The sequence below is a fragment of the Lissotriton vulgaris genome, chromosome 3_1, assembly GCF_964263255.1.
Source record: "Lissotriton vulgaris chromosome 3_1, aLisVul1.2, whole genome shotgun sequence".
NCBI lineage: Eukaryota > Metazoa > Chordata > Amphibia > Caudata > Salamandridae > Lissotriton > Lissotriton vulgaris.
The window spans coordinates 362,575,237-362,597,496 of NC_141689.1; the positions used below are offsets into that span (position 1 = coordinate 362,575,237).

A 22,260-nucleotide genomic window follows, 5' to 3' on the forward strand; every position below is an offset into this window, starting at 1 on the left:
ACATAGAGCAAAATGTCTGAAATAGCCCAAAAAAAAATCGGCCTGGATTTTGTCCCAACCACTTCTACCCGGTATTAGACCTTCCCAGGAATGCCCCAAGACCCGGCAACCCACCCGCCAAGAAGCATAACACCCCCAAACAGGCCAAAAGCAAAATCTCATACTTGCAATATTTCTGGGCCTTCGGTCCAAACGCGCTGCGTAGCTAGGCCATAAGTCGGGGTTGGCACGACGGATTTCCTGAAAAGCAAATGCAATCAAGATTAGAGTGTCCCAGCAGTGCTCCCAGACCACGAAACTCACCCGCAAACACCAGGAAGCCCCCCAAACAGGCCCCCGAAAACGCTACATAGAGCAAAATGTCTGAAATAGCCCAAAAAAAATCGGCCTGGATTTTGTCCCAACCACTTCTACCCGGTATTAGACCTTCCCAGGAATGCCCCAAGACCCGGCAACCCACCCGCCAAGAAGCATAACACCCCCAAACAGGCCAAAAGCAAAATCTCATACTTGCAATATTTCTGGGCCTTCGGTCCAAACGCGCTGCGTAGCTAGGCCATAAGTCGGGGTTGGCACGACGGATTTCCTGAAAAGCAAATGCAATCAAGATTAGAGTGTCCCAGCAATGCTCTCAGACCATGAAACTCACCCACAAACAGACGGAACCCCCCCTAAGAGCACCTCAAAGGCAAGCAAGTCATCAAAAACACAAAAAAATTTCCGCCTCGGATTTGGCACAAACCACTTTTAGTGCTTCCCAGCAATGGCCCCAGACCCGTCAACTCACCTGCAAAGAGGTAGAACAACACCCCCACAAGTGCTGAGTCTTTCTTCATTGGGCGTAAACCAGCCCTCTGCTTTGATGGAAATAGGAGTCTGGAGGAGGAGGATAGAGGAGCATGTTCTTCTGAACTTGTGAACCTGAGGAATGCAGACTGCGGCACCTTCAAATAAATTAGCAAACAAGTGAAGACAGTTCTGCTGATGGGCTTGTCTTTGTGATAATCTGATTAAAGTTTGAATTATATTAACTGTGCACAACAAAGAAAGACAGACACACAGGAATAAAAGTGAATAAGGATGAAAAAGAAAGTTATTGATTCGTTGTCTCATTTTCAGGGCTCGAAGTCGGAATCACGGTCCAGGAATAAGAATAAGGCTTCGTCATCATACTCTGCGAATTCAGCCCGGGTGAGGTCAGTGCCACCTGACAGAGTAGAAATTCCCTCATCTATGGTGCTGGCCACCTCCTCTTCATCCGGCACGCTCTCTCGTACTCTTATATCTGGTGGTATGAGGTGCTGATTCATCTTGATCATTGTTAACCTCTCCACATTTTTGGGCGAGAGGCGGCTCCGTTTGGGAGTTACAATCCCACCAGCCGCACTGAAAACCCGTTCAGAAGACACACTTGCGAGTGGGCAAGACAAGTAGTTTAAAGCCAGGTTGGTGAGCTGTGGCCACAATTCTTTTTTCCCATGCCAATACGCCAATGGGTCAGAATTAACATAGACCTCTGTGGAGTCATTCAGATAGTCCTTCACCATCGACTCAAGGTCCTCCTCCAAGGTTCCTCCACTTTGCGTAGCTCTTGCTGTGCCTCTGGCCTTTTGAGAACCAAACCCACGCAGAGCTAGCCAATCCTCTTCAGCCTCCAATGTTTCTGCTGTCTTTCGTGCAGATGATGCGGTTGCCGGTGTCTTTAACGGCTGAGAGGTCACTTGTGCCACAGCCACAGGTGCAGAAGTGGATTGTTTTGACTGGGGATGGCCTGCTGATGTACTGCCATTTCCTTCAATTTCCAGCCGTTCTGTTTCAAACTTCTTGGCTGACAAGGCTAGCCAACGTTTGTACTTTGTAACATCTTCATCAGCAAAAGCAAAGAATGCTCTGCCTGCCAGCGCCTTTTTGTAGCGTGGATCCAGAATAGTAGCACAAATGTAATGCTGTTCTGAGTGGATCTTTTGAAGACGTTCATCACCTTGTAGGAGCTCTAATAATTGCTCAGCCAGAAGCAAAGAAGAGCCTTTCTTTTTGTCATCTTTTCGAAACACAGAACACACCTCCTTCAGTTGGTCCTCCAGCATGTACAACAATGGGATAGCTTTTCCCAAATTAGAGTCCTCCTTGCTGACTGCACGCGTGAAGACCTCAAAAGGACGAAGCATGCGTGTTAGGCTTTCAACTATGTTCCATTGCGGCCCACCCATCCTCAGCTCCTCTATACCCTCTTTCAAGAAATATTGATCGAGTTGCGTATACTGCTCATACAGACGCTCAAGCATGTAGAAGGTTGAGTTCCAACGTGTTACCACCTCCTGGATGAGTGCTTTCACTGGCATTTGACATTGATATAGCATGCTCCTCAGCTGCTTGCGGGCCTTAAAAGAATGCCTGAAATGCTTGCAAATTTTTCGGCAGTTCTCCAATACACTGTACGCTGCACTGAGTTTATTACCCAAGAATTTTTGGACAACCAGGTTTATACAGTGCGCCAAACACGGCACTCTGAAATAGTAACCGTCCCTCATGGCCTTAACTATATTGGAGCCATTGTCCGTGGAAACATAACCAACCTTGCGTTTTAGTGGGGACAGACAGTTAAGGACCTTTGTGTTAAAGACATCCAAAATGTTTTCTGCTGTGTGACGTTTCTCCAAACCAAACATGGCTAGTGTTGCATGTTTCCGAGCACCTTTAAAAACAATGTTAGTGTCAACACCTGAGTTTAGCTTTGCTTTAGCCCCTGAAAAAGAGACCCAGTGTGCAGTGATGCACATGTAATCAGCGCCTGCGCCACTGGTCCACATGTCTGTTGTCAGATGTATAGTGTGAACAGCACTCTTCTGCAAAGCTGCCCCAATCGCCTTCAGAACATCTTCATGTAGTGCTGGAACCGCAACTCGGGCAAAATAGAACCGGCTAGGAACCTTCCATTTAGGGCAGAGCACTGCCACTAATTCTAGAAAACCAACCCCTTCGACAAAAGAAAAAGGGAGAAGGTCCAGAGCTAGCATTTTAGCCAGCTTAGTGTTATACAGACGGGTCATTGGGTGGTTGCGTTCATATTGCGCTTCTGTAAACAACATCTTTTTAATGTTGCCCTGGACCAATGATTTACGGGATGATGATCTCTTCGACCCAGTTACGCTCGCTGATGAACTTTTCCGCATTGATGTCTCACTCTCTCCCACACTCTTAGTGTGGCTCCCATGGGGTGTGCTGCTGACATGGGAACTGGGTGTAAGTGAAGTGTTTGGATCGTCTTCTTCTACCTCCTCGTCATCAGCAGATGACAAATCAACGTTTTCATTACGTGCAATTCCGGCTTTCTTGACCGCCTCTAGGTGCGGAAACCATTCGACAGGGTGCCTTCTCTCAAGATGACCTCTCTGGCCTCCGGTACCATAGTTAGAACCAAGCTTACCACGACTATATCGAAGCTTACAAAGGCTACAAATGGCTACGTTTTCCTTTTTTGGGCAAACACTAAAGAAGTCCCAAACTGGAGACTTGAAATGTCTTCGGGGGCCGCCGCCGGAGGAGGCGTCGATACTGGTGGTGGTGGTCCTGCTGCTAATGACAGATGAAGTGGAGGATGTGGATTGCCGAACTTCAGTACGTTTTGCACTTTCACCACCACGAATTGAGGTCGAGGACGAGGTGGGTACCTTCTTGCGAGGAAGAAATATGGAAGCGGTAGGTTTTGGTGTACTACTTAACTCCAAATCTAATGATTCCATTTCCATTGCCTCCTCGCCGACATCATCATCACGCTCAGCAGCTTCTCGGGATAGGGTCAAAATGTCTCTTTGCTGCATGCCCGGTGGGGCTGCAGTGACCTTTGTGATGACTGCCTCGTCGTCATCGTGAGAGGCTTCATCACCAGCAGTATCTGTCACTTCTTGTTGAGCCTCATCACACTCCATAGGTTTGAGTTTTTGGACGACCTTCCTTTTACGCTTAGGTACCGGTGGCAGATCATGGTGTGCCTCTGCCTCACTGTCAGACCGCAGTTGTCGTGGTTCCCAAGACAGATCACTTGCACCAGAACGAGGTGGGCTTGAAGAAGATGTAGACACCCCCCTTGATCTTTTCCTTGCTAGGGATGTGGAAGACAATGAATGATCATCAGGAGGAGTGGCTTCCAATGATACCTCAGCTTCATTGTCGATTTCCAAATGTGCCCCTACTTCGGGAGGAACAACTATTGTGGGCACTTGTGAACGTCCATGCACCTTTGCTTGCGCATCTCCTTTTGCTGCCTCTCCTTCCACATGTACTTGGGCGTGTACTTGCACATGGTGTTGTTGTTGCGGCTGTGGTTGTTCAACACTTGTCAGATGAGTTACAACAACCTGTGTTGATTCAGGGACATTGCTGCTACTTTCTTGCGATGAGCCAACATCACTGGTCGATGGTGATTGGAGAAGTACACTGACTGCCTCTGAAGCACTCAAGGGCTTTGACTTAAGTTGGCGTGGTGGTGGAGGCACTGAACCCAATGGAGCAGGGGTGCTGCTCTCAGGTTGGTCCCCAGCAGATCCTGCTGCTGCAGGCGTACTTTTTCTTTTGCTCCCAAAAAAAGTGGCGGGTGACACACCAGCCTCCTTGGTAACTTGCTTCTTCTGCTCCTTACTAGCAACTTTCTTGCTAGAGGAGCTACGGAGAACTTTCTTTGGGGCCATCTTCTTCAGAGCAGGTCAGACAGCAGGCCGCAGTTGCACGAATTGTAGAGTTGTCTGAGGCCAGACGTGACGTCGCGTGACGTTATGCTGCACACACACACCGCTGCAGGACTTCTTCCTGGCACTGGTGGTTCTCTTGAGTCTTGTGCACCTAAAAAAAATGGAAGACAGAGGAACATCAGTTCAGTTATAGAGCACAAAAAAATCGAAAAACACTGCAAAATCAGCACAATCCCAATCCATCCATGCCCTCCATAATGTTTAAATTCAAGACAACCCACAGAAAGACTAGGCCCATGCAAGACTCACTACCCCTGGGCATAAATAAAGGTTGAAAAGTAGGCAAAATGGTTGGAGGCCTAACAACAAAGCCTGCATTCAAAATGGCCACTTGCCTGCCAAGCACATGGCCAGTGCCTGTAGCTGCACTCAAAATGGCCACCAGCCACATGGCATGTCCCTCCCCATGAACACCCCCAAAAATCGAAAAACACTGCAAAATCAGCACAATCCTATTCCATCCATGGCCTCCATGATGTTTAAATTCAAGACAGCCCACAGAAAGACTAGGCCCATGCTAGACTCAAATACCCCTGGTGAAAAGGCCCCAACAACAGGTCAAAAATCGAAAAACACAAAATTGTACAAAAAAAAAAAATCGAAAAACACAGAAAAATCAGCACAATCCCAATTCATCTATGGCCTCCATGATGTTTAAATTCAAGACAACCCACAGAAATACTAGGCCCATGCAAGACTCACTACCCCTGGCATAAATAAAGGTTGAAAAGTAGGCAAAATGGTTGGAGGCCTAACAACAAAGCCTGCATTCAAAATGGCCACTTGCCTGCCAGCACATGGCCAGTGCCTGTAGCTGCACTCAAAATGGCCACCAGCCACATGGCATGTCCCTCCCCATGAACACCCCCAAAAATCGAAAAACACTGCAAAATCAGCACAATCCCATTCCATCCATGATGTTTAAATTCAAGACAGCCCACAGAAAGACTAGGCCCCATGCACCACTCACTACCCCTGGTCAAGGCCCCAACAACAGGTCAAAAATCGAAAAACACAAAATTGTACAAAAAAAAAAAATCGAAAAACACAGAAAAATCAGCACAATCCCAATTCATCTATGGCCTCCATGATGTTTAAATTCAAGACAACCCACAGAAATACTAGGCCCATGCAAGACTCACTACCCCTGGCATAAATAAAGGTTGAAAAGTAGGCAAAATGGTTGGAGGCCTAACAACAAAGCCTGCATTCAAAATGGCCACTTGCCTGCCAGCACATGGCCAGTGCCTGTAGCTGCACTCAAAATGGCCACCAGCCACATGGCATGTCCCTCCCCATGAACACCCCCAAAAATCGAAAAACACTGCAAAATCAGCACAATCCCATTCCATCCATGATGTTTAAATTCAAGACAGCCCACAGAAAGACTAGGCCCCATGCACCACTCACTACCCCTGGTCAAGGCCCCAACAACAGGTCAAAAATCGAAAAACACAAAATTTTACAAAAAAAAAAATCGAAAAACACAGAAAAATCAGCACAATCCCAATTCATCTATGGCCTCCATGATGTTTAAATTCAAGACAACCCACAGAAATACTAGGCCCATGCAAGACTCACTACCCCTGGCATAAATAAAGGTTGAAAAGTAGGCAAAATGGTTGGAGGCCTAACAACAAAGCCTGCATTCAAAATGGCCACTTGCCTGCCAGCACATGGCCAGTGCCTGTAGCTGCACTCAAAATGGCCACCAGCCACATGGCAAGTCCCTCCCCATGAACACCCCCAAAAATCGAAAAACACTGCAAAATCAGCACAATCCCATTCCATCCATGATGTTTAAATTCAAGACAGCCCACAGAAAGACTAGGCCCCATGCACCACTCACTACCCCTGGTCAAGGCCCCAACAACAGGTCAAAAATCGAAAAACACAAAATTTTACAAAAAAAAAAAATCGAAAAACACAGAAAAATCAGCACAATCCCAATTCATCTATGGCCTCCATGATGTTTAAATTCAAGACAACCCACAGAAATACTAGGCCCATGCAAGACTCACTACCCCTGGCATAAATAAAGGTTGAAAAGTAGGCAAAATGGTTGGAGGCCTAACAACAAAGCCTGCATTCAAAATGGCCACTTGCCTGCCAGCACATGGCAAGTGCCTGTAGCTGCACTCAAAATGGCCACCAGCCACATGGCATGTCCCTCCCCATGAACACCCCCAAAAATCGAAAAACACTGCAAAATCAGCACAATCCCATTCCATCCATGATGTTTAAATTCAAGACAGCCCACAGAAAGACTAGGCCCCATGCACCACTCACTACCCCTGGTCAAGGCCCCAACAACAGGTCAAAAATCGAAAAACACAAAATTTTACAAAAAAAAAAAATCGAAAAACACAGAAAAATCAGCACAATCCCAATTCATCTATGGCCTCCATGATGTTTAAATTCAAGACAACCCACAGAAATACTAGGCCCATGCAAGACTCACTACCCCTGGCATAAATAAAGGTTGAAAAGTAGGCAAAATGGTTGGAGGCCTAACAACAAAGCCTGCATTCAAAATGGCCACTTGCCTGCCAGCACATGGCCAGTGCCTGTAGCTGCACTCAAAATGGCCACCAGCCACATGGCATGTCCCTCCCCATGAACACCCCCAAAAATCGAAAAACACTGCAAAATCTGCACAATCCCATTCCATCCATGATGTTTAAATTCAAGACAGCCCACAGAAAGACTAGGCCCCATGCACCACTCACTACCCCTGGTCAAGGCCCCAACAACAGGTCAAAAATCGAAAAACACAAAATTTTACAAAAAAAAAAAATCGAAAAACACAGAAAAATCAGCACAATCCCAATTCATCTATGGCCTCCATGATGTTTAAATTCAAGACAACCCACAGAAAGAATCAGTCCACCCACCACTGAGTACCCCTGGGAAAAGGCCCCAAAACAGCAAAAAAATCGAAAATCCCAAAATTTTAGTTGCAGCAACTGTAATGCCCCAAACAAACTTACTTGTAAAATTTCTAATCCAACAGTGATCCAAAGAAAGTCAAAAAGGCCTCAAATCCAAAGATCCAGCAGCATCCACAAAAGGTAATCCTTCCAGGTCCACATCCGAATGAAAAGTGACCAGGAGATGGACAAAGCACTGGGAGGAGCCTGCTGAACAGGAACAGGAAGTTGAAGACTATGGGGCACTTCCTTCCTCCCACCCCCCTGCCCCCCTCCCCAAAATGGACTCCTCGCTAAAAAAGTGCAGGCAAATGTCAAACTAAGGAGTTATTCACATAAAAATCATCATTTCTAGAAGGTTTATGCTGCTTGCTGGTGGATTTCTTGTGCAGAATTGCAAATTTATATTTTCGCGCGCCGCATCTCAAATCTCGCAATTTGCGAAGTACCGCGAGACGTGATCTCGCCGTACTCGCGTTGACAAACTCTCGCTGGCAAGCCGCGATGACGTAATCGCGCTCGCCAATTCCCGCGGGATCACACAGCAAGATCCAAAATGGCGCAGCACTCGCAAACTATCGAAAAAAACAACTCGGCAAACGATGATAAACGCCGCGCGCCGCAAAAATTGTATCACCAACGCCGCGCGCCGCCAAAAAAATCCGCTGCGTGCGAATTTGCGGATTTTGCGGGAAATCCGCAAATCTCGCGGATTGCGGATTTCCCGAAAATCCGCAAAATCCGCGAGCGGAACGGATTTTCCGCCCACGCTTAGGCTGAGCGAAGATCCTTGCGGGACGCCGCAGATGACTTCGGTGGCCTCTGAGCGGAACGGCGGGAGGCGTACTCTTTGTGTTCTTCCGGAGAGGAATGAGGTGATCCAGTCCAGGGCCTTCCCCTGGATGCCGGTGTCGTTGAGTCGTTGGACTAGGGTGCGGTGGCAAACGGTATCGAATGCAGCAGAGAGGTCTAGGAGGATGAGTGCCGCTGTTTCACCGTTGTCGAGCAGGGCTCGGATGTCGTCAGTGGCTGCGATGAGGGCGGTCTCGGTGCTGTGATTGGCTCTGAATCCGGACTGCGATGGGTCGAGGGATCCGTTCGTCTCGAGGAAGGCGGCCAGTTGCTTGTTGACGACCTTTTCGATGACTTTGGCCGGGAAGGGGAGGAGCGAGATGGGGCGGAAGTTCTTGAGGTCGGTCGGGTCCGCTGTTGGTTTCTTCAGTAGTGCGCTGAGCTCGGCGTGCTTCCATCTTTCAGGGAAGGTGGCTGTGTTGAAGGAGGCGTTGATGATGTCTCGGAGATAGGGTGCGATGGTGGGGGCCGCTTTGTTGAAGATGTGGTGGGGGCACGGGTCGGTCGGCGATCCGGAGTGGATGGTGTTCATCATGCTTGTCGTGTCTTCGAGGGTCACCTCGGTCCATGTCTGGAGGATGGCGGCTGGGTGCGTAGGTTCGACCGTGGGTGCAGGGGTTGAGCGCTGAAACTGTTGTGGATGTCGGAGATCTTGCGGTGGAAGTACGTTGCCCCCCATATGCAGGAAACATTACACTATTGGGGATCCCAATTCTTAGTAGTAGGCTTACAAGGCACAGGATTAGGGCCTGGTCTGATGAAGGGGTCGACATGGTAGGGGCACTATTCAATAACAAGATTTTAATGGATCATGAGAATTTCGTATGGGAAAAAGGTAGCTTGGTTACATCTTTCATGTCCAGACACGTATTCGATTGTGGAGCTGACCATTGCATTATAAAACGACGTGCCCGCATTCCAAAACATATCCAGTGTCCACGGTTCCCTGGCAACTGGTTTAAAGAACAGAAATGTTTTCCTCCTTTCCCTTCGGATGAATTTGCGGAAGAACAGTTCCTGGATGAAATAGATCCTGCGGCCGCCAGGAAGCTGTATCCGCAATTCAGGTCACATCTTCCTGTTGTACTGATGCTGGGTATGAAGAGATCTGTAGTGCAAATTGCCTGACCATTGGTGGAATATTTTTGGCAAAAGAAATGGTGGTGCTCTACCTTTCAGTTATGGGTGATGCCAATGTAAATGAGTTTCATCTCCGGTACTTGACACATGTTGTGTGCATTTCAAAGTCTAAATCTGAGGCTTGATGATGTCAACTGAATCATATCTGTTGTGCAGTCTTCACATTTGCATCAAAACTCTGACACAGACCTGAGAAGGAACTTCATCATATTTTAGGCAAAATGTTATGCAGTAGCCTTGTATGGAGCAGGTGCCTGGGGTCATAATAACTCTGTTTTATTGCAGAGAATTGAAGACAGTTGTCTAGTTAAGCTGCTGGCAGTGCCAAGGTCCACAGCGAACAACATTTGTCATTCTGAAGTAGGGTTGAACTACCTCGAGGATTCGATTGGGTTGGCCCCTTTGATATTGTGACACAAAATTTGGCATCAATGGGAGCCAGGTCTGCCAAAGGCCATTTTATTGATAGCCAGGGCCTTGATAAAGTTCTTCGAATTCCGCGGTTCGCATATCTGAAACATATTTTCTGTGACATATGTGTTCCCCAGTTTTATGATTACCCCTGGGTCTTTGGTATAGTCTCTAAAGCTACTATAATGAACTCATACCTAACCTATAGAGCTAGGATGCGTAAGCTAAAGGCAGAATCTTTAAGAACAGTAGCTGTGCATTCTGCCTTCCGTGATTACGCAGAGCTAGAACAGTACATTAATTTTATCCAACATTCTCAATACAGATTTTATCTTACTTATTTTAGACTTAGTACTGTGCATTTTTAAATTGCTTTTCGGATCCAGGGCAGGGGTTTGATTCACTTCCCATATGTCATTGGATTGACCCCAAAGCACGAGCCACTTTGTTATTTTGCACAATTTATAGTGCAACAACTCCCATCAGCTTGAATTAATAAGCTCTCTCTGCTGACTCCTTCCCACTCTTCCTTATTGCCCTGGGCCACTCCCAGCCGAGTATAGACGCTGTGGAGTTGGTCCCAGGTTCAGACAAGCGGCGGCCATATTGGGTGTGTGTCCAATCCCCCGCGCTCTAGTTGCGCATAAAAAAGGGTTCCCCGAGCCTGCTGCCTGTTTGACTGAGTGCTATCTGTGTCCCTCCTGAGGCGGAAGCCGGGAGGTTGTGCTGCTGTGTCATTTTAACTGTATTAGGCATTTTTAAAAGGCAGAAAAATCGGCGTTTTTTTAACTTTGCTGCAACAACTCCCATCAGCTTGAATTAATAAGCTCTCTCTGCTGACTCCTTCCCACTCTTCCTTATTGCCCTGGGCCACTCCCAGCCGAGTATAGACGCTGTGGAGTTGGTCCCAGGTTCAGACAAGCGGCGGCCATATTGGGTGTGTGTCCAATCCCCCGCGCTCTAGTTGCGCATAAGAGGGGACGGTCATGCATCCGCGCAGCGGACGCGGGCAGCGGACACGCCGTACCTGTGCCGGAGTCGTGCCAGAGTCCTGCCCGTCTGCGCGCGTCCGCGCTAAGGAGGCGCTGGAGGCCACTTCCCCTTGTGTTTATTCCTCTCATGCACTTAGGGATCTGGATTGTGTATCTGTCGCACTACCCCCGGGGACATTAGATACTATCTCGGCCCTCGGTATTGCACGGTATGTACCTCCTCCCCTCCCTTGCACTAAACAGTTATCCGACCCCAGTGTGACTGAAACACGTATCCGAGCCCTATACTTAAATACACGCTCACTGGTCAAGCATCAGATTGATCTCTTCCTCCTCCTCACCGATGAAAGACCTGATATTCTCATACTTACCGAGACCTGGCTGAATGATGACTCTCTCCCTGACATCTTAGCTGCTCTGCCCCCCGACTACTACCTGTTCAATACGAACCGACCTTCTGGCTGCACCGGCGGCGGAGTGGCAGCTGTCATCCGTAAGGAGCTTAAATTTACCTCCACTTCCTCTTTTACTCTCACTGACGTGGACAATCTCATCATTAAGCTAGAGACCGGAGAGGGTGCTCTTACCATCATCATTCTTTATCGTCCTCCCTACCCTATGCCTTCGTTCCCTGCTGCCCTCAGTGAACAGATAGCCAATCTACTTATTTCATCTGCTCGAGTCGCCATCTTTGGCGACTTCAACTATTGGTATAATGACAAGGAAGCTGGCCCTCATGCGGCTGAGCTATTTGAAGTCCTCACCAGCTTCAACATGAACCAACACGTCACTTCCCCCACTCACACTGGGGGTCATATTTTAGACCACATCTGGACTCATAATCTCACTCTCTCCTATCCTGTGATCACCCCTTGTATCTGGTCTGACCATTCCTTGATCGATACAGTGATCACAGTCAGAGGTTGCTTTAAGGTCCCTCCCATGGCCGGTGGGACTGCCCGTAAATGGAGCACTCTTGACTCTCAGGCATTCCTCTCATTCTTGGCTGAGACTCGTCCTTCGTTATCTAAAACTGCGACTGTCCACACTCTGGTGGAAGATCTTACTGGCTGGATCATCAAAGCCAGTGATCGCTTTGCCCCTCCCTCCAGCTTCCCCCGTTCCCGGCACAGTAAGTCCCACAAGTGGTTCAACTCCACCCTGAAAGCTCAGCAACTCGAACTGCGCCAGACGGAGCGTAGGTGGAGACGTAATTATCTGCCCATCGACAGAGAGCTATATATCGCTGCGAGAAAAAAATATAAAGATGCTATTATTGCAGCTAAAGCTCTTCACATCTCGGAAAGGATTCTCACTGCTCCTAACAAATCTCAGGAGATCTTCTCAATCATGAGGGAGCTTACGTCTGATGCAAGGACTCTTCCTTCTCAGACCCCCACGCAAGAATCTTGTAATGCCTTAAATAATTTCTTTATTGAAAAAATTTCCAAGATCAAGAATACGATTCCTTCAGTCCTCCCTGATGATATGCCAGCTCCCCCCCCTGAAAACCCGCTCTCCTTGCTTTCTTTCCCTGCCCTCGACCCCAGCACTCTGGCAAAACTTGCTGCTCGAGTCAAATCTGGCTCACCTAATGATTGCTGTCCCCCCTCTGTCTTTCGCGACATCTGCCTGTCCATACCGGACTGCATCTTGCCTTTATTAAACACCTCATTGGGGCAGGAGTAGTACCTAATTCCTTCAAGGAGGCTGTCCTTGTGCCCTTACTGAAGAAGCCTGGAGCTGACCCGGACGATCTCGCCAACTATCGGCCTATCTCCCTCTTGCCCTACCTATCCAAACTCCTGGAGGCACATGTTACTGGCTGCCTATCTGAATTCATCGAGCGTTCCAACTTTCTCGAACCTAATCAGGCTGGGTTCAGACCAGCCCATTCCACCGAGGCTGTGATCTTGGCAGTTATGGATACGCTTAGGGCTAATGCCGATAAAGGGACATCACAGGCGCTTGTTTTACTGGATCTGTCGGCTGCGTTCGACACGGTGGACCACAACATCCTTATCCACCGTGCCGAGCAAGCCGGCATCCGAGGCCTGGCCTCTGCCTGGCTCAAATCCTTCTTGTCGGGCATAATGCAGGCGGTCCGGCTTGGTCCCTTCACAGCCGCACAGGTCCCATCCATCTGCGGAGTGCCTCAGGGATCGTCCCTGTCCCCTCTGCTTTTTAATCTCTATCTTCAGCCGCTCATTTTTTCCTTGAAGAGGTGGAATATCACCGTATTCAACTATGCAGACGATCTGCAAATCATTTTCCCGCTTAACACCCCCAATGCAGCCCTCGATTGTCAAGCAGTGATGCTACACATCCAACATTGGATGAACTCCCACCAGCTTAAATTGAACCCGGGGAAGACCGAGTTAATCCTTCCAGGAAACAGTCTCACTCACTGGGGCCCACAGTTCTGGCCAACTGAGCTCGGCTCCCCGCCCGTCCCGGCTAAGTCAGCAAAGAGCCTCGGGGTCATAATTGACTCGGAGCTCTCTCTTAAGCCTCAGGTTGGCGCGGTTGTATCATCATGTATGTTCCAGCTCAGAAAAATTAGGAAAGTTTCCCATCTCCTGACACCAGAGGCCCTGATACAAGTCCTGATTGCCCTGGTGCTCTCCCGCCTGGATTTTTCAAACTCCCTGTACTATGGCCTACCTAAATTCCTCCTTAATAGGCTCCAGATTGTACTGAACCAAGCGGCAAGGCTGGCCTATAAAACCCTGAAGTGGCAATCCGCAAGACCACTGCTTCACAGACTCCACTGGTTGCCGGTGGAGCAGAGGACTGCATTTAAGATCGGCTGCCTGACCTTCAAATCTGTATTCGGGACCTCCCCTGCCTTTCTCAAATCACTGGTCATTCCTTACCGTCCGGTACGCAATCTTCGTTCCTCCCATCGCCTTTTGCTAGCTGTCCCTGCTACCAAACTAAAAAAAAACGGCGGTCGCAGATTTGCCTACCTTGCCCCCGCCTTCTGGAACCAGTTACCTCTCCCTCTTAAATCTGCCAATTCCCTTCTGGCTTTCAGAAAACTCCTGAAAACTCACCTCTTCACACAGACTGGCTAGACCCCCGTCTTTTCATCTCATTGGCACTCAGCCAGCGCCAGGAAACCTTCCGGTGTCAGTGCGCTATACAAGAATCCCCTAAGATAAGATAAGATAAGAAAAGGGGTACCAAGCCACTTATACCTGATAGAAGCAATGGAAACACTGGGCCCCCCAGAGAAATGAACCCCCGACCCACAAATTAGTCAAAACCTTTTACTACATGGGGAGGGGGCATCATCTCAAATGGATATATGTCAGCGTCCGGGTGCACGATGTGGCGCCACTCGCCGAACTGTGAGACAAATGGACGGAGGATGTTGGGCGGGCGATAGCCGACAGGGAGTGGGATAACATACTGGAATATCCCAAAAAAGTGACCCGAAATGCAAAATTCAAATTCATACAATGTATGGTTCTCCACAGGGCCTACCTTACGCCACGCCACCTGCAGCGGATGTTCCCAAATATGCAGCATTACTGCCTACGTTGCCAGCTAGCAGAAGCAGACTTAGCCCACATGTTACGGGTATGCCCTCGCCTAGGATGATTCTGGGGGGGACACCTACACATTGAGGACTCAGTAGTGGAGTGCCTCTTAGGCCTCTGTAAACGCTCGATCCCGCAGAAAGTCCAGCTCCAATTCCTGGACCTTGCCCTAATCATAGTCAAGCGGTCCATAACTATAAGATGGAAGTCAGCAAACCCCCGGCTATCTACACATGGCATAGTGAAATGATGCATTGGGGTGGGGCTGTGTTGAAAGTAACTGCAGACACTTCTTGAGGTAAATATAGTTGATTTATTTAAGCGCACAGCAGCAGGTAACCCAACGCCTGCTGACCAAACTCCTAACTGACTGTTGTAGAACATCAGCTTTGAAGTCAGAACACAGATAGGCATTCTGGAATATATGAGGCGAGGACATAGAGAATAAATATGATCATAGAGTAACAATGTGATTGAAATGATTTACAACAGGCTGAGAGTGCTGCCATATGCTGAGAAGAGGCACAGGGTTGCGGAAAAACCAGACAGCCATGGAGTGGGATATCATGTTAGAAACCCTTAAAGGCATGGACCCGGACCCTGTAACTAGTACCCTGAACGCACAGTAAACCATTGTATAGCTGAAACACACAGGAAAAGCCAAACGCCACGACCAATACCGATAGAGACACCTTGCATGATAGACTAGGGCGCTAATCACACCTACATACAGAGAAAATGGCCAGAACAAAGGGAGGAAGGGGAGGGGAAGATGGGCAGTTTTCACTAGTTAATTGTACAAATGAGAAGATGCCTTGTAAACATGTATGACAAACGATACCTGTTAAAATTCAGTAACTGTATGCATAATACTTGTAGTCAAATATTGTACAGCACCAAACTGGATAGAAAATAAATGTTTACCTGCACTAAATGGATGCACTAGATATAAATGGAAAATCAATAAAGTTTTATTTTTAAAGAAAATAACACATTATAGTTTTTGTACCTGAAATGCGAACAGCCTTGCTCATGTTTCCCTGCCAAACATTCACAAAGGTAATTTGTTTCTCTAATGATATGATATTCAGAACAAATGTCTGGTGCTCTTTATAGAACATCCATATTAGAACTAACGCTAGTTTGCTGAACCATTTGTAGGGATTTAGTTGTAAAAGGGGCACAATATGCTACCGAGCCATATATCTGATTTAAAATGGTGAACAGCAATCACTGCAAACAGCAGAAATAGGGTAATTCCCCATTTAAAGGTAATAGTACTTTTGAAAAATCTCTCAGGGATGTATTGCTCTTGCATGCATTGCAGTTGCCATTGATCTTACTGTTATGAATGGCATACATAGATGTTGCGTAGTAGAAACAGGACAGAACATAAATTACAACAAAGTGGATGCCAAATATGGGAATGAACAGTGGCATTTAATGTTTCTGTATCGGAATATCAGTAAGATGACGATATCGTAGCCGAAGTGTCTTATTTCATGCCTCTTGCACCTGAAATTGCCCATACTTCTTTTGCTTATATATGTATGCATATTACGTATGACTAATGTTATTTTATTTTATTTTATTCTATTTTATCTCGAATTGTGTGATTTATGTTACTCGCCCCTATTTTCTTTGGTCTATGGGACTCATATAATTTTATTTTACTTTTACTGTGTGATTTATTCTATGCTATTACTCTTTATGATTACGTTGCTATTCCTTATGATGCACTTTTGATTGTTCTACCTCAAATATTATAATGTTACTGCTATGCCTAACCTTAACTCTACTCCCACGTGCCTTAACTCTAATCCCACTTTCTTTAGTCAGCACTTTATAGTGCTGTTTTTTTCTGTATTAGTGGTTAAGCTTATTTGTTTCTACTCTCGTTCACTATTACCTCCCTGTCCTGTGAAACCTTTTTCAACTACACTCTTAACTTATCTACGCACCATATCCACTGGGCTATTGACCTCACCATCTCGTGCCTCCCTTCATCCCCTGCTCCTCCTCCCACCCTTCACTCCTAACCAGCTGATTCATCATGCTTCCCCTCTCACTTACTCCCATAATTTTAAATTCACCTATCGCCAAACTTGGCCCTAACTCTTGGTCCATCCTTTACCCCCCACATATCTCCAAACATTGTAAGAAAAAGTTTAAACATAAACTCCTCACTCTTCATCAAGAAATTCTATTTGCCGACAACTACTATAGCCTTACCTCCTCCATAATTACCAACAACATCTTCTTCACCAAACGCCCATCCAAATGGAAAAGAATATTTCTCCGACACCTCCCTATCACTAATTCCCGCAAAATCCCTTATGGTCTGAAACTCTCCACCACTCCCTCCTCCTCTTTTCCGGGTGAAATAGACATCTCTATATTCAAATCTGGAAACATACTCATTCAAGCTAAGGAAAAACACCTCAATATTTTCACCACTTCAGCGCTCTATCCCATAATCTCATCCATACTCTAAACTCTTACCTACCGCCCCCTCTTCACTTAGATATCTTACCACCCCCGCTTTCTCAAGTCCCCTTATCTCCTCTTCCTGATTCACCTACCTCTACCCCTACCCTTGATGTCCATATCCAAGCACTATTGACTCCGATAGTTCTGAATACTTTAACCATTAATGACACCCCCTCCTCCCATTCTCACCCAAAGACTTCCTCTCTACCATCCGCCCCTCTACAGACTCTCTCTCTTCCCCCTATGCCTAGCATACCCTCACCCCTTTTTCTACTCGTGTTCCATCTCATCCAATGACTTCCTCTCTACCATCCGCCCCTCTACAGATTCTCCCTCTTCCCCCTACGCCTCCCATACCCTCCCCCCTTTTTGCACTCTTGTTCTGTAAACTTCCCCACCCCCCTCTTCTCCCACACTCCTTCTCCCCTTGACCCCACTTCACCTTCTCCCTGACTCTTCAAGCTTATCGGAAACTCCTGTTTCTCGCACCCTTACCCACGCGTCCGCACTAACTCCTAATTCTATAGTCAATATTGTTTGCCCTCTCCCCATGATCTCCTCCTGACTTCTTCCCCTAAAACTACCTTTTGTGACTCACCTTCAAACCTCGCAGCCTCCCAAAACTACCCTCCTCTATCCTCTCCTTCCAGTGATTGACGATCTACTCCACCCCCTCCCAGTGTAACTCCTCCACATATGCCCCCAATAGCTCACCCTTCCTCCCCGGCTAACACCTACCCATACTCCTGCTAAGGTTACCACAACACCCATAATACCTTCTTCTATCATCCCTCCTCCTCATGTACCAATCAACACTCCCAAACCCAACACCCCAACTATCCTGAATTCCTCTGACCCCTTCCTACTCACTAAGAACCCTAGGATACCAACTTCTCTCCCCCTCTCTGAACCCCCCCCACTGTAACTCCCTTCCCCTCCCCCTCCAGGCTTTCCCCATCTCTCACAGCCCAGTCACCCTCACCGAGACAATATTGACTCCTCACCCCACCCCCTCAATCCAATTGATCACCTTCATTCCTCACTTCTTACCCAGACACTCCAAAATATTGACCTACACCTTTCGACCCTTGTTTTAGATCTCTCCTCCCTCAGAAACTACGTCGCTATCCTCTCCATGAACTATTTTTTGGATCACACCTACCCCACAGTCCCTTTGAAAAATGTCCAGCTGCCTCACGTCCAAGGACCTATTTACCCCTCCAATAACTCCTCTACTAGATTTTCCAACACTAATACTCCGCTCAGTCCACCCCTCCATCGGAACTACCCTCCCCCACCAGGCCCCCTTGAACATAACAAAGTCTACCCCTCCTGCACATAAACGTCGAACTCCCCTCCTCCCCATGCTTCGAGGCCAGTGACCTTGGGAATTTCGCCGACCACAACCTCCCCTGTCTCTCCACCCCACCGACCATCCGAACCCCCGTGACCTTACTGATCCCTATATAACCCTGCCACACCCCACCTCTTCTGTGAATCCCCACTCACCCCTTCGCCCCATCCCCTGCCATCCTACCCCCATGACCTCACCGATCCCTGTATAACCCGACCCATCTCCACCTCTCCACCTCTTCTGCAAACCCCCCTTCCCCTCACTCTGCCATCCCAGTTCTCATGGGATTGGACAGGTTCCCCCTTTACCCATCACCACCCAGGCCCCCACAACAACTAACTTCTATCCCCCCATGCCCCTCCATTCAATACATTGACACTTTACCCCTCAGTTGCATACTGATTAACTGCCGATCTGCCTCTGGCCAAGCTACGGAAATCGCTGAAACCATTCTTAGCAAATGCATCGACATTGCATTCTTAACTGAAGCTTGCCTCAACTCCCTTTCCGCTTCTATTATCGATATGCTCATTCTACCAGGATACTCCATCCTCAGGAAAGATAGAATCGATAAAATAGGAGGAGGCCTTGCTCTAATTTTTAAAGATGAAGTTAAACTTTCACAGGTCCCTCACCAGGACCCTTCCACTTTCGAATACCTCTGTGCCGAATTTACCACTTCTGGTTCCCCTACTACCCGCTTGCATACCATCTACCACCCCCCGGTAATTTCCCCACCTTTGCCGAGGAGATGTCTGACCTCATTCTTCAAGCATCGCTCTCTAACTCCAGAAATCTCTTCCTAGGGGATTATAATATCCACTGGAATAAAAATAATGACCCTGCAGCTAACCTCATCAAGGATACTCTGGACATTAGCGACTTGACTCAACTCTGCTAATCCCCAACTCACACTAAGGGTGCCACACTTGATGCTATTATCTCTAGTAAAGATCTGACTTCTCTTTCCAAGATCACACAGCCGTTGACTGGTCTGATCACCACCTCATCCTCTTCACCATGAACTGTTCTATTACTGCTCTTACCCCCAGCTACAACAAATGAAACAAACCCAAAATCTTCATCGCATTCCCCCTGGCGAGCTGGAATCTTAAAACTCGATTACTGCCCTCCCCCCCCATAGCACCATCGACCTAACCGAGCATTACAATAATTCTATCCTTGAAGCCCTTGATCAAATTGCCCCAACTAAACTTAAACCACAAGAAAACATCCCGCCCAAATCCTGGTTCAACTCTGACTTAAATAATGAGAGACGTGCCGTCAGGCAGTCTGAACGCATTTGGAGGAACTAACCTTCCTCTTCTAATTTGGTACTCCTCAGAAATGCCAGGGCCAACTATAAAAAACACCTCTTCAATGAAAAAGCCTCCTTCCTTCGCTCTCAACTTGACCAGGCTAGAAATTGACCCAGAGAACTTTTTACCATTGTCAAAAAACAAACCACCTCAGGCCCTCCAAAAGTACTAGCCACTGTTGAGTGGTGTGAAGAAATTGCTAGTTTCTTTTCCGATAAAGTGAACAAGATTGAGCAATTTTTCTACCCCACCCCCACTCTACTTAGCCAACACCTCCTCCTTTACATTCCAACTGTACCTTCTTCCACTTCCTTCCATGCATCTGTTCCCCCTCAACACCTCCTCTCTCTCCCGCCGGATGATACTAACTTTATTGACACCCCAGCTAAAAAACAATGCATCTTTGAGTGAATTTCATCCGATATCAGAGAGCGCTGTTCGCAACATCATCACCAAAGATCCTCTTTGCGCTCATTTGCTTCAGGAACTTAAGCACATCATTGGCCCACTATGGACCAACATTATCAACTCTTCCTTTGCTACTGGTAGTGTTCCGGCTTCCCTCCAAGTAGGCCGATGATACTCAACTTTATTATAAAATCAAATCCCACAATGACATCTTACATCTCAATGATGCCCTGACTAAAATCCAAGCCTGGTTTCATCTTAACCACCTCAAACTTAACCCCCGAAAAACGCAAATCATCCTATTTGCTCCAAAGAATAATTTACTGCCTATCCAACACTGGATTACTGATATTAAAGCACTCAACTGCTCTCTCACCACATCCAACTCGGTCAAATCCCTCGGCATTAGTATCAATCAGAATCTCAATCTCACCCCTCATATAAAAAACTCGACTAAAGGGGCTCTCTTCACTCTACAACACCTTAAAAAAATTAAACCCTTTATTCCAGCTGACGACTTTAAATCTGTTGTGCAATCACTTGTCCTTTCCAGAATTGACTATGGCAATGCCACCCTTGCTGGCTCCCCCAAAGTCCAACTTGCCCCGATTAAATCTGTTCTCAGTCTGGCGGCCAGGCTTATCTCTGACTGTGAGCGACATGATCACATCTCCCCTGTCCTCGAAAACCTCAAATGGCTTCCAATCGAAGGCAGATCCACCTACAACATTGCCTGCATCACTCATAAAGCCCTTCACCAAAACACCCCTTCGTACCCTTCGGACAAACTTTAAAAAGCAGGGTGTACCACATCTCTGAGGAGTACTAACGACCTTATCCTTATCCCACCTCAGCTCAAAAATAAAAAGACGCAATCCCGTTCTTTCTCTGGTAATGCCCCCTCTATGTGGAATTCCCTTCCCAAAGATCTGTGCTGCAACTCTTCGTACCCCCTATGAAAAAAAAACCTCAAGCTGCTTCTTCTCAACAAATATTGGGGTCCTTAAGTATATTGAACTCTCTGTCCATTTAACCCTTGTTTCCCCTCTACTCACTCCTTCCTACTATTTCCTATAATCTCTCTTCTGCTTCCATCCTCAATCTAACTTCTCAACCCTTCTCTATCTACTTATTTAACAGTCCTCATTCTGTTTACATGATCTTTGAAGTATGCTTTATCCTTATCCACTTGTTAAGACTCAAATTGCCCTATGTTGATCTGTTCTTGTGTAACTTATCCTGTAAAGCGCTCTGATTCTCTTGGGTCCAGCTAGCGCTATATAAAACCTTTTTAAATAAAATAAAAAAAAAATAAAATAAAGTTGAGATTCTTCCTCTTTCTAGAATATGTAATGGTTGTATGACGGAATACCGCATGGAAATACCCTGAATGCCTTTACCACACATTATTTACCCTGCATTTTTAAAGATTACCTATTCTTTTACAACATATGCCTTTACCACGCATTGTGTATATATATATTTATATATCCGCTCCAACCTGCATCTGTTGTTGAAAATAAACAACTTTATAACTCTTCCCGTGAGTGCCTAATCTTTTCCTATGTACAATGTATTTGTAGGGTGGAGACCCCCACACTCCCGAACTTACCTTAAATGCGTGGTAAAGGCATAAGTTGTAAAAGCATATGTCTTCTAATAACATGCGTGGTAAAAATGTGTGGTAAAGGTACAACGTGGTAAAAATCTCTGTTATGTTATGTTATGTCATACTATTTATAGAGCGCATGGATGCCCCAGCCGAGGGGCGTCCTAGCGCTAAGCTCAGACAGAAGATAGGTGACATGGCCGAAAAACGCAGCAAACGATTATTTAGAGAACAGATGAGTTTTTATGGCTTTGCAGAAGGCAGCATGAATTTGAATGCTTCTCATGCTCACCGGAAGAGAGTTCCAGAGTTTGGGAGCCAAAGCTCAGAAAGAGTGTCCTTCAGTTCTGGCTCGCTTAACCTGCGGGACGGACAACAGATGCTGGTTTATAGAGCACAAGCGATGAGTGGGAGTGCAAGGTATGAGTTGTAAAGGCTGTTTCTCATTTGTAATACCATTTC

At 46.9% G+C, this 22,260-nt stretch overlaps 1 protein-coding gene across 1 annotated transcript in view; it reads right to left on the reverse strand.

Moving 5' to 3' along the window:
- The window catches only part of LOC147726456 (complement component C6-like), a 563,575-nt gene that overhangs the window by 380,975 nt on the left and 160,340 nt on the right, over window positions 1-22,260 (reverse strand). The window lies entirely within an intron of this gene.